Genomic DNA, 12,663 nt, shown 5'->3' with positions numbered 1-12,663 from the left:
CCCCAACAACCTCTCCCAGGCCAAGTGATTAACTGTGCATCGGTCATTTAGCATAATAAATGTGAAGCCAGAGCTATCGAGTGTTGCCCCAGGCCTCCTGCTGCGGCAATAAATGCCCTCCACCTTGGCATGCTTAGAGCAGAAACAAAAAATCTGCTTTCATAGTGTTATGGAGCAATAACCCACTCCTAAGTTTTGAAATATAGAGCCTTGAGGTAGTTAATCCGACCTGTCGGGCAATGTGATGTGTGCTGTCTATTAACATTGCCCTCTGAATAGGAAATAAATCTATTTTAATGGGAAACAAGAAGTGACCCCTTAGCGATCATTAAGATCCCGTTTTCTAAAATTTGACACGTACCAGCTTTAAAGAGTGTTACTTCTAGTTTGGGAGAAATTATATGAATCCTAGAAATAGTGACTGTAGAAGGCATGAAGACTCCATGTTGAAAATCTCTTCCCTGCTCTTAGAAATCAAAGAAAGAAGGCCAGGAGATGGGACCTTTATAGACTCTAGTACTAAACAAACATACAAGAGACGTTGCTTTCTCTTAAGATTCCTTAGCCTATTAAGGAAATAAGCTATATGACATTCACCAAATTTCTGACTTTGTAAATTTATTAAACCAACAAAATAGGTAGCATAATCTGGTTCTTAATTCTAGTTAAGATCTCTGCCTAAATTATTTGATCCAGGTTATCGCTGCCATAATAGAGACACAGTTTCATACAAAATGAAGCATACGTTTGATTAAATTAGGTACTGTCATTTGGGGCAGGGCACGTTGAGATTATTATCTTCACCTCTCCACTTGCTGTCATCCCCAGAAATTTGCCTCTGTCTTGCAGTAAACAGTTGGGGTTCTTGAGCTTTTTAAGTCTGATTAAGGTAATTTTTAGGCATTTGACAGTACATGATAGCGCACAGTATCAACTCTCAACTGTCATCATCATGATTAAAAAGGGTAGAAGAGAGTGACCGTTTTGTGTGAAGCAAGTTGTGATAAATAATAAGGGTGCTGTGAACCTCTAATGACGTCACAGGGTTTGGCCCAAGTGAATAAAAACCCCAGCGAGATCTCTAACCAAAAAAGTTGCTAAGCAAATGATGCTGGATTTTCCTGTTAATACAATTATTTTCTGTTGCCCAGCTATATAATATCCTGAATTATTAGGGGGTCTTGTTATGAATATAAACGGGAAGAATCCAGTTGACTTCAGAGAAGCACCGTCTGTAACCTCCCTGTTAAAGATTGGCTTATTGGAAGTTTCTTAATCTGGAAAAAAAAAAAAAAATTGGGGTTAAGAGAGGCAGTTCAATCAAAATTCCGGCAAAAAGAATACTTCAGCATGAGGGGAAAAGCCTAAACCAGTAGTACCGCTGGGTTAAAAAAAAATCTCATAGGCATTTTTAAAATAGGCCTGACAAGTGTTCATTGGTTCTTTGCCTGTCGATCCTTAGAACAAGCCCAATGGCAGTAATTGAAGCCACTCTCTCATCTTGAGAGGCCTCAAAGTGTGTGAGTACAATGTTGACATCCAGTTTGGCCGACTCACCAAATTGTCTGAGAAATTCTCCTGCTGAAGCCCACTTTTTGACAATGATGCGTTGAACAACAAAAACAGCAACAAGGACAGCAGCAGTACAAACAACATGAATCACACCTTTTATTAAGAATCTCCCATGACCCGGGCACTGTGTTAAACACTTTGCACGGATTATTCCTTTGACTGCTAATGTCAACAGTCAAGGTCGATACTATTATTACTTTTCTTTTTAAAAAAAAAAAGAGGAAAAAGGTTAAGTAAAAATGCCTTGACTAATATTAATATGTGGTGTATTTGGGCCTCAAACTCAGGCAGTCTGACTTTGGTTCCTGTTATTCCATCCAGTCCCATACTCAATGTACTATATGTAGACAGATTTTTAAAAATTATTTTCATGTTGGCTGGGCAAGGTGGCTCATGCCTGTAATCCTAGCACTCTGGGAGGCCGAGGTGGGCGAATTGCTCGAGGTCAGGAGTTCGAAACCAGCCTGAGCTAGAGCAAGACCCCGTCTCTACTATAAATGGAAAGAAATTAATTGGCCAACTAATACATATACAAAAAATTAGCCGGGCATAGTGGCACATACCTGTAGTCCTAGCTACCTGGGAGGCTGAGGCAGCAGGATTGCTTGAGCCCAGGAGTTTGAGGTTGCTGTGAGCTAGGCTGACGCCACGGCACTCACTCTAGCCAGGGCAACAAAGTGAGACTCTGTCTCAAAAAAAAAAAAAAAAAAAAATTTATTTTCATGTGTCCAGAGATTTTCTTACTTAGAAGATTTCTGAAGTTATTCTGTTTATAAAATTATCATCTATTCATTTAAAAAATATTTATTAAGAATCTGCTATGTGCCTGGCATTATTGATGGTGTAGAGGTGAAGGAAAAGATACAGTCCCTGGCTTTACAAAAACCTGCCTCTGTATGTCGACTGGGTTAATTTGAACTAAGCTACAACTATACTCATATATGTATCTTTGGCTATAACCGTGGTCTTCATATTTTTCATACGCTAATTAATATCACATTTGAATTTTTATGCCATTAGCTTTTGAGCCCAGGCTATTATTTTTCCAAAGTGGAAGTAAATTCTATTTTTGTGGCTAGTTGTAAAAAATAAAAATTAGAGCCGGGCGCGGTGGCTCACGCCTGTAATCCTAGCTCTCTGGGAGGCTGAGGCGGGCGGATTGCTCGAGGTCAGGAGTTCGAAACCAGCCTGAGCAAGAGTGAGACCCCGTCTCTACTATAAATAGAAAGAAATTAATTGGCCAACTAATATATATACAAAAAATTAGCCGGGCATGGTGGCGAATGCCTGTAGTCCCAGCTACTTGGGAGGCTGAGGCAGCAGGATTGCTTGAGCCCAGGAGTTTGAGGTTGCTGTGAGCTAGGCTGACGCCACGGCACTCACTCTAGCCTGGGCAACAAAGCGAGACTCTGTCTCAAAAAAAAAAAATAAATAAAAAAATAAAAATAAAAATTAGGCAGTACATAATAACGTAAAGAAAAAAGTGAAATTCTCTATAATCCTTACCGAGCAACAACTGCTATTAACATTTTTGTGCATTTCTAATTTCCTTCAAAAATTTTTCTTTTTCCTTTATTAAGGAAACTGAGATAAGACTGTCTTTAGTGTTTTTTAACCTTCTCACAGTACCTAGTAACAATATGAGGTGAAATGCACCTCTTTTTTTGGTCAATAAAATGAAATTTATATAACCATTCCTAATTCTGTCTAGTATTTTATTTAGCCACGCGTTATTTTACCAATTCCATTTTGTTGGGCATTTAAACTATTTCTAGACTTTTTATTTTTATAAACAACTTTTTGGTGGCACACTTGTACATAATAATTCTCTCCACTCTTCTTACTCCTTTGAAATTAATTTTCGGTAATAAAATTGCCAAGCCAGAGGCCATGCTTCCCTTTTGCAAGGCCTTTGATAAAAATGTACAGGATTATTTTCTAGGTTAATCTTTACCCTTAGAAATATTGCACCAATTGCCTATTTTCTAGCTCGGGAGGATGGAGCATTATGATGATGATATTACCCCACATTTATATGGAGCTTGGTCACGCTAAAATGTTTCCATATACATTATTTCGTATGTGCCTTACGGCTCCCTATGAGATAAGTGGGGCCAGTTTATCAGGCCCAATTTATGGTTGAGGGAGCCAATATTTTGCAAGGTGAGACTCCTCTTCTGGATCTGACACTCCTAGGAGAGCCCAACCCCATCCCGATGACATTTGATTTGGTTTCTGCTGCTAAATACCAAGAGACGTGTAAATTTTGCTTTACCTGAGTAATAGTCCTTGCCTTAAAGACCTGATGTTAAATATGTTTTTTTCTTCCAGGTGGGCTGGACAGACGTCAGTCCGACTCTTCCTTCACCACGGTAAGCCCCCATGGTGGCGGTCCCAGTTGCATTGGTGAAACTGGCTTCCTCCTGAATTGCAGTGTGAGCAAATGAGGTAAGTACGAAATATCCCTACCCCGCTGGCTCCCTGCTCTCCTCATATTCAATCATGGAGACTAATGAATCAGAGCTGACTGCAGTGGTAAAAATCCAAATGCAGATTTTTGCTGTCCTTACTAATGAGAGAAAAATATAGTGGACCATTGGCCTAAAGGCTCCAGATGCGACTCCTTTGTAACTTAGAGTGCATTAAAAATGCTTCAGTCAGCAAGATAAGTTAATTTTTTTATGACCTTTATAAACTCTTTTAGCCTGTATCTCGGGAGCTTCTCTTAAAGATTAAATTTTCAGAAATCCTTTTAGCTCAGGCCAACGCAGCATCTGGGTCTTTTTTTTTTTTTTTTTGCTTCAAAGGCTACATCCAAAATCTATATATATATATAAAAAAAATTCTGTTCGTGACAATTATCGTCAAAGTAATGATTAGCTAACATGTCATTTTTAGTTTTTACTGTCCTTGCCTCTACGATGCTAATCCAATAGAGCTCACTTTTTCTTAATGTAAAAGTTGCCTAAAAGGATGCCGTCGTTCTCGGTTGACCTTGCGTGCATTTGGGAAGGCTTGAAAAAGCGAATTGAATCGTCACTCGTGGCACCTCTGTCCTCCTGGGCTGAAGTGGGGACGTGTGGCACAGATAATCAAGATTTCATTAAAAGAAAAAAAAATCCCCATCCCTAAGAACTGTAAAGTGGCATTAATATATCACTGAGGCCACGGGCTTTATTTAGTAGATCATACGGCAGTCACTGGAGCTGACAGGTGTCATTTTACGGGAGGAGGACAGTTGGGGGGAGGTGGCGAGCTCTTCATTGATGTCACATGAAGCACGTTGTTTCTTCTCCCCTCTTTGGGTTGCAGGGCATCAGTTTCTTTTAAGCACTGTGCTTCGGACCGGCTTGATCGGTGACTACACAAGAGCCGTCACCTTTGGCATCTGTCACTACTTCTATTACACCCAACCTGCTGACCCAGAAAATCTGTGGCTGACACAATTGATCTCTCTCTAAGATCCATTCAGCATTTATTTTATTTTTGACATCCGCCTACAGGGTGGCGCAAGAAATTCAGTCTCCCTGCGTCCCTGTGTGAGACAAAAGCAGTAGGGTCTTGCAACTAAGCAGGGTCTTGCTTAGAACGAGTCGCCGAAGTAATCGCATTTGTTAAGACGTAAGTGGGCTTTAGTGACCAGGCCACCGAAGGCATGCATGCTCCCCTCGTTGGAGTTCTGCCTTTGGAAGTCACCACCACAAGAACAAGAACAACAAGAACTAATGATGATAGTAACAGTGAAGAGAAAAAAGCCCAAGTTATAGGACTCATTCTTGCACTCTTGAACTTTACCGTGGATCACCTCTTAACCTTTGTTCCATGTTTCTTTCTCTCCTTCCCTCTTGGCCTCCCTTCCCCCAGCCCCCAGAAGGCATCTTGGTTTCAGCTAAGATACACAAACCACATGCTTTAAATAGATGCGTGACAGTTATCTATTGCCTTTCGTATCTACACCGCCATGCCACCTCATTAGATAGAAAGGTTACAGAATTTGTTTTCAAAGCATATAGATAATTAACTGCCAGATTCAGAATTCAACCTCAATTGTTTATCATAGAAATATATTGACATCTTCCTATGTGCTCTAAAATCTAATGATCTGCCTCCATCATGCATCATCCTATGAATTTTTTTCTGAGAAATGAGCGAAGGGAGGGAACATGGAGGTCTGTGTAAAATTGCAGTAGTGGCCTTTGCTTACTGAATTCACATATCTAAGCGAATTAAATCACTTCCCCTTTTCATTTTTTAATCTCATTAGCTAGTCATTTTCAGCTTGGACTGAGGCTTGCGTCTAATCAAGTCTACTGAATATTTACGATGTGTTATTGTTTTTCTACTATTCGACATCAACAGTATTTTATTTTTAGTAACTCAGTAATAGGCAGGGACCACATTTTCTGCAGAAATTTTTTATTTTTATTTTTTTTTTGTTTGACATAGAGCAATACAAAACGTTTTATTGACTGAATACATAGCTGTACAGAAAGCTCTTGAGGCGAATATGCTTTGTAAATGTCTTCTGATTCTACTAAGTGTTGTTTCCACTCCACAACAAGAAATGGATGAGGGCAATGATTTTGGAGAAGATGCAGCGCTGTTGGCTCCGTCAAAGATAAAACACTTCCAGGGTTCCTAGAGCTGACTTTTACTACAGTGCCACCATGAAAGATCTGGAGATCATTATTTACTAGAAATAAAGGAACAAGGCAGAAATCGATTACTGCGCCACTAGATTTATGTTTCTATTGCTCTCTATATACATCTCTATTTGTCCTAACTTTATGGGGAGGATATTTAATACATAATGGAAGGAGCCTGTTGCTTTTGATTTATTTTTTGTTTATTATTTTTGGCATCCCATAGAGAAATTCTGGAAATCAATACTCTGTGTGTGTGTGTGTGTGTATGTATGTGTGTGTGTGTTTGTTTGAATACCCTGGGCACAGTGTGTGTAGGTTTAAAGATTCGGAAAGCACAAAGGAACTTCCTTTGCTCGCTGAATTCTCTTTTAATATATCAAATTATATCATTCACTCGGGGAAGAGAGCTGTCTTTCTTTTTTCTGTGTGTTTTACATGACATTATGAGCATAGATGATGCAGAGGCATGTCATCTAATCGTAATTGCAACAATAAGACAATGCTTTGTAGTGTTTGCATTTATTGACTCTTCCCCCTCCTAGCCCCCAAGGAGAGATTCTCACTAACCCTAGCTAATTCTCTCTTAGCAACTTATTAGAGAAGTAGGATGTATCTTAGGCCCATGTAATAGAGGAAGGCACAGTTACAGCGATGTCGCGAAATTTTAAATTTAGTTGGAGTGCATAAGAGGGTAGCTGGTGTTGCAGGTAAGGTGGACCCTTGCCTTTAAATACTTTATAATTAAGCATTTGGATTGCAAAACAAGACAGGTAGACAGTCGGTCTATGCTAATTCATCCAGACCGTGTGAACAGAAAATGGTAAAGGAAGGGATGCGTTTTGATGTTACATGAATTCATGACAGTCGAATAGAAACCCAGAAGGAAAGAGTGCATGGAAAAAAGAGCAAAAAGAACAATATTGTCCAGTGTTTCATAAAGGCAGAAGAGAATGGACAGGTGGAGCTGGAATACTGTTAGGAACCTTTGAAAAACCCCGTATGTACTTGAACCAAATTGTTGTTTTTGAAAGCACTGGAGTGACATTGTTAAAAAAAAGCATAGATTAAGGCCCAAACTGTGTGTGATAAATACTCAGAGCTCTGTTTACCGAATGGAGCTGGCTTGACCCCGAGTTGGACCTTCTCATGGAGGTGACCTTCTTCTCCTGGGCCTGACTTGACCTCCTCATGTGGGTGTTTCACTTGGAACCGCTAGGCCACCTCTAGGCCCTTATTAATCTACTACCCAAAATATGAGCAAACCCTTTTTCTTGGTTATTGCTAACCAAGATGAAATAGTTTTGATTTTCAAAATTAGGGTTATTAAATACTAAAGACAAAAAGAGAACAAAGATATAAAATGTCAACGTTAAAAAGAATAAAGTTTGATTCTTCATAGGTAACTTGTTCCCAAATCTTGGAGTTTGCCTCAATATGTAAATACACCTTGTCTTCTAAGACTATTACCTCTCATTGTAGTGGGCAGGCGGAACTTCACTTAGATTTCTCCCAGCATCTCCGTTGTTAGCTGATAACTTATCTCTACCTGGTAGGCCCCATGGTAATCTCCACCACCCTCAAGCTGGCTCTTGGTAATACTGTCTTTTTTTTCTCGGATAGAAAGACCAGAGAAAATGTCAGATTGGCTTTTCCTCTGGAGTGTTTTCTTTTCCTTTCCTTTCCTTTCCTTTCCCTTTCCCTTTCCCTTTCCCTTTCCCTTTCCCTTTCCTTTTCTTTTTTCTTTTTTCTTTCTTTCTTTCTTTCTTTCTTTCTTTCTTTCTTTCTTTCTTTCTTTCTTTCTTTCTTTCTTTCTTTCTTTCTTTCTTTTCTTTCTTTTCTTTCTTTTCTTTCTTTTCTTTCTTTTCTTTCTTTTCTTTCTTTTCTTTCTTTTCTTTCTTTTCTTTCTTTTCTTTCTTTTCTTTCTTTTCTTTCTTTTCTTTTCTTTCTTTTCTTTCTTTTCTTTTTTCTTGTTTTGCTTTCTTGTCTGAGAGACTTGGCTCACTCATGGCTAGTTGTTGGGCCTATTGTTATTGACTCTCTTGGAAAAGAGTCTGACAATTCCATAACCATACCCTAAACAATAAATGTATTATGAACAATAACAATACTTCTTTTACATAGTGTCAGAGTGCTGGATATGGAGGTCTAAAAAAAAAAAAATTTGGCATATGTATTTGGACTTCAGGAGAGGTAATGACATATTTAGAACTTATCAGCATGTAGATAAAAGTCCAACAGATTGGAGTGGTTAAGAGTATTAGTTATAAAATGCAGGCAGAGGACGGAATCTTGAGAAATAATGTCCCCACTTAGGCTAGGGGGATTCCTGGAAGACTGAGAAAGCACAGTAGGAGCGAGTAGTATAGTGTTATAGACATCGTGGGCAGTTAATGCCACAGAGAGGCCATGCAAAATCAGAATTAAAAATGTCCACTGGGCGGACCTCAGGAGGTCATTGTTAACCTTTTTACGAACAGTTTCCCTGGCGAGCTAATCACTGCAAGATTGCTTTGGGTATGCTTAAACAATAACGACTGTTTGCACCTGCAACTTTCTTTATCAGCTGACATTTTTAGCTAAGGTATTTCTTATCTAATTTTACTTTTTTCCAACGTCCTCAAAAGTTAATGCATTTTGGGGGAAGGGGCGGCGGACTCACGTTCCAACCTCTATTAAGACTAAGGAAAGAGTTGGTTAAGCACCAACTGATGCTCTTTATTTTGGCAATTGCAGTGAATTTTGAAAAATTTGCTTGTCCACTGAAGTCAAAGGGAATCGAGGAGCAAAAGTTTGGAACGTGAACTTGGTAGTCCACAGACTGTCAGTTAGCCATGACCCTCCGGCTGGTCCAGTTTGCACACGCGCCTCTGTAGCTGTCTGTCCCTCACTTCTCTGGCTTCACTAATTCAGGGCAAGCTGTTTACTTGTTTTATTGCCCCCACAGTCCCTGAAGTTTATTTGATTTGTATGCCTAGAGATAATCTTCATACATATGTTTTTTTTTAAAATCATGAATGTTATTAAAAATTAATAGCTACCAAACACTAAATATTTACTATATGCTATACACTGCAGTAAGCACATTATCTTTTATTTGATTCTCACAAAAAACATGTGGGAAGTGTCATTATCCCCATTTTATGGATTAGAAAACTGAGACTCTAATTGACACAGCCACTAGGTGGCAGAACAAGGGCTTGAATCCAGGTATCTCTGCTGCCAAAATTCTTGATCTTATTTTTTTCATTTTTATTTTTGTGAGACAGAGTTTTGCCTTGTTGCCCAGAGTGAGTGCCATGGCATCACCCTAGCTCACAGCAACCTCCAACTCCTGGGCTCAAGCGATCCTCCTGCCTCAGCCTCCCGAGTAGCTGGGAGTACAGGCATGCACCACCATGCCCAGCTAACTTTTTCTATATATATATTAGTTGGCCAATTAATTTCTTTCTATTTATAGTAGACACAGGATCTCGCTCTTGCTCAGGCTGGTTTCGAAGTCTTGACCTCGAGCGATTCTCCCGCCTCGGCCTCCCAGAGTGCTAGGATTACAGGCGTGAGGCACCACACCTGGCCATTCTTGATCTTAAACCACTACTTTTACTGCTACCTAGTTATTTGCATGATCGATTGTTAAATGTATTATTCCCTACACTTTTAAGTTGTGCTTGACTGATGGCTCTTTTGTCTTCAAATCTGGTGCAACAGTAAGTTTAGATACAATAAGTAATTGCAAATCTGTGCATGCATCCCTATTAATCTTAATAAATGAGGTGCTTATGAAGAAGATCTTAGATACTCTATTCCTTTTTGAAATGTCAAGCTAAGCTAAGAGTAATAGAACATTATAGGATATATTAAAACATTCTGGAAGTCAAATTCCAAATTCAAAACAATAACATTTTTTAAGTAACAAAATGTGCTAGTATTGTTCCCAGCAACTAGGAAATATCGACTCTTTCATTCTGTTGTTATGTATTAATAGTACCACATATAGGACTTTATCCAATTTAAAGCCACTATTTTCAAAAAAATACACTTTAAATACACATTGAAATATGTTGGGTATATACCATACCCCATTTTAACCCTTTGCACTTGCTTGCTTTTTTCTCATTATCCACTCGACATTATCCACACTTGACATCCAAGTGCAAAGGGTTAAGTACCAAAATAGCTCAACTATGAATATATTACATAATCCTATCATTTTATAAACTCCAATTTAGATTTTCTTTTTCTTTTTCTTTTTTTTTTTTTTTGAGACAGAGTCTCACTTTGTTGCCCAGGCTAGAGTGAGTGCCGTGGCATCAGCCTCGCTCACAGCAACCTCCAACTCCTGGGCTCAAGCGATCCTCCTGCCTCAGCCTCCCGAGTGGCTGGGACTATAGGCATGCACCACCATGCCCGGCTAATTTTTTATATATATATATTTTTTACTTGGTCAATTAATTTCTTTCTATTTTTTCAGTAGAGACGGTGTCTCGCTCTTGCTCAGGCTGGTCTTGAACTCCTGACCTCAAGCGATCCGCCTGCCTCAGCCTCCCAGAGTGCTAAGATTACAGGCATGAGCCACCGTGCCCAGCCCTCATTTAGATTTTCAATGAGAAAATTTAAAAAGTTTTGAAAAAGAGTGATACTTGAACAAATCCAAGTAGTAGAAATTGGGAATTTCTGAATTTACTGACTTAAAGAAAATGCACCCTTCATGTGGATTTGAGAAATAAGGATGTCTTTGATGGAAAATGGGACTTCATAGGCTGAATGACTAATTCATAGCTGAAGCCTCAGTAGGTAAAGAAAAGCTATTAAAGAAAAATATTCATTGGAATCATCACACATGCAGACCTTCCAGCACCTTCTAGCTGGCGTTGGGGTCCACCTGTTGGGAAAACATCAGTTCTCCTCGGAAACAGGCACATAGTTTTAAAACATGCATTAAAAAGATTTTCTAAAGAAGACAGAAGAATGGCCAACAAACATATGAAAAAATGCTCAACATCTCTAATCATCAGGGAAATGCAAATCAAAACCACGATGAGATATCACTTAACTCCAGTGAAAATGGCCTTTATCAAAAAGTCTCCAAAGAATAGATGCTGGCGTGGATGCGGAGAGAGGGGAGCACTCCTACACTGCTGATGGGAATGCAAACTAGTGCAACCTCTGTGGAAAGCAATATGGAGATACCTTAAAACGATATAAGTGGATCTACCATTTGATCCAGCAATCCCACTACTGGGCATCTACCCAAAAAGATCCAATGACACTCTACAAAAAAGACACCTGCACTCGAAGGTTTATAGCAGCACAATTCATAATTGCAAGGCTGTGGAAACAGCCCAAGTGCCCATCAATCCAAGAATGGATTAATAAAATGTGGTATATGTATACCATGGAGCACTATTCAGCTATAAGAAACAACGGTAATACAGCACCTCTTGTGTTTTCCTGGTTAGAGCTGGAGCCCATTCTACTAAGTGAAGTGTCCAAGAATGGAAAAACAAGCACCACATGGACTCACCAGCAAACTGGTATTAAGTGAACAGCACCTAAGTGGACACATAGGTACTACAGTAATAGGGTATTGGGCAGGGGGGAGGGGGCAGGGGAGCGGGTATATACATACATAATGAGTGAGATGTGCACCATCTGGGGGATGGTCATGCTGGAGACTCAGACTTGTGGGGGGATGGGGAGGGAAAGGGCATTTATTTGAAACCTTAAAATCTGTACCCCCATAATATGCCGAAATAAATTTTAAAAAAAGAGCTTTATATATCTTAAGTCACACGCAATCAAAGAAAAGTTGTCCTGACCACACAGAATCAATAAACAATGTCCTCTGAATAGAAATCAGGGTTTTCCAGGAGATGAAATGTCTACCTTGTAGCCTCTTTCTTCACATTTTCCTTCCTTGAACTCCTGCACAACCAGCTGTCACTGTGGGTGTCTCTCTGTCTGTGGCACAGTTGTTCTCCCCAAAATCTCCCTTTAGGTCAGAACCGGCTCAGCAGCAGGACTCTGACTGGAATAAAGTGACTGACCGGACTCTGAAACCCCGAAGACTTCCGAAACTCGCCCAAAGCAGCCTGTTCCCCGAGCCCTTGCTCCCTGGCGGGGCATGGTGACAGTTCCCACAGGGACACGCGTGTGCGGGCCGAGTGACCAACCACTCTCCTTCTGAGGGGCCGGAACGCCTGCCGCGTGTCCAGCCGCGTTTTTAGTCTGTCCCACGCGTGGGGTGTTCCCAGGTGACACTCCCTCCGAAAACACCAGAACTGGGTTCCAGCGCTCACCGGTGACGATTTATGGCTGGTGGGGTGGCTCTCGGGGAAAAGGAGCAGGGACCCGCTGAAGCCTAACGACCGGGCCTCCACAGAGGCCTGCTCCAGGCCCGGGACCAATGTCATCGAGGAATTTATGGGGACTCCGCGAAGCCGTGTGA

The 12,663-nt window shown here is 40.3% G+C and overlaps 1 long non-coding RNA gene across 2 annotated transcripts in view; it reads left to right on the top strand.

The window, feature by feature from the left end:
- Positions 1-4,340, top strand: part of LOC105874795 (uncharacterized) — a 176,935-nt gene extending 172,595 nt beyond the window's left edge. For both annotated transcript variants that reach the window (XR_012915733.1, XR_012915734.1), the window contains exon 3: positions 3,904-4,340. This is a non-coding gene — a long non-coding RNA (uncharacterized LOC105874795). The remainder of the gene's footprint in view (positions 1-3,903) is intronic.
- The last annotated feature ends 8,323 nt before the right edge of the window (positions 4,341-12,663 follow it).

Source organism: Microcebus murinus, chromosome 29 (genome assembly GCF_040939455.1).
Source record: "Microcebus murinus isolate Inina chromosome 29, M.murinus_Inina_mat1.0, whole genome shotgun sequence".
NCBI lineage: Eukaryota > Metazoa > Chordata > Mammalia > Primates > Cheirogaleidae > Microcebus > Microcebus murinus.
The sequence above is the reverse complement of the archived record's forward strand: the minus strand, read 5'-3'. Positions and strand labels throughout refer to the sequence as shown.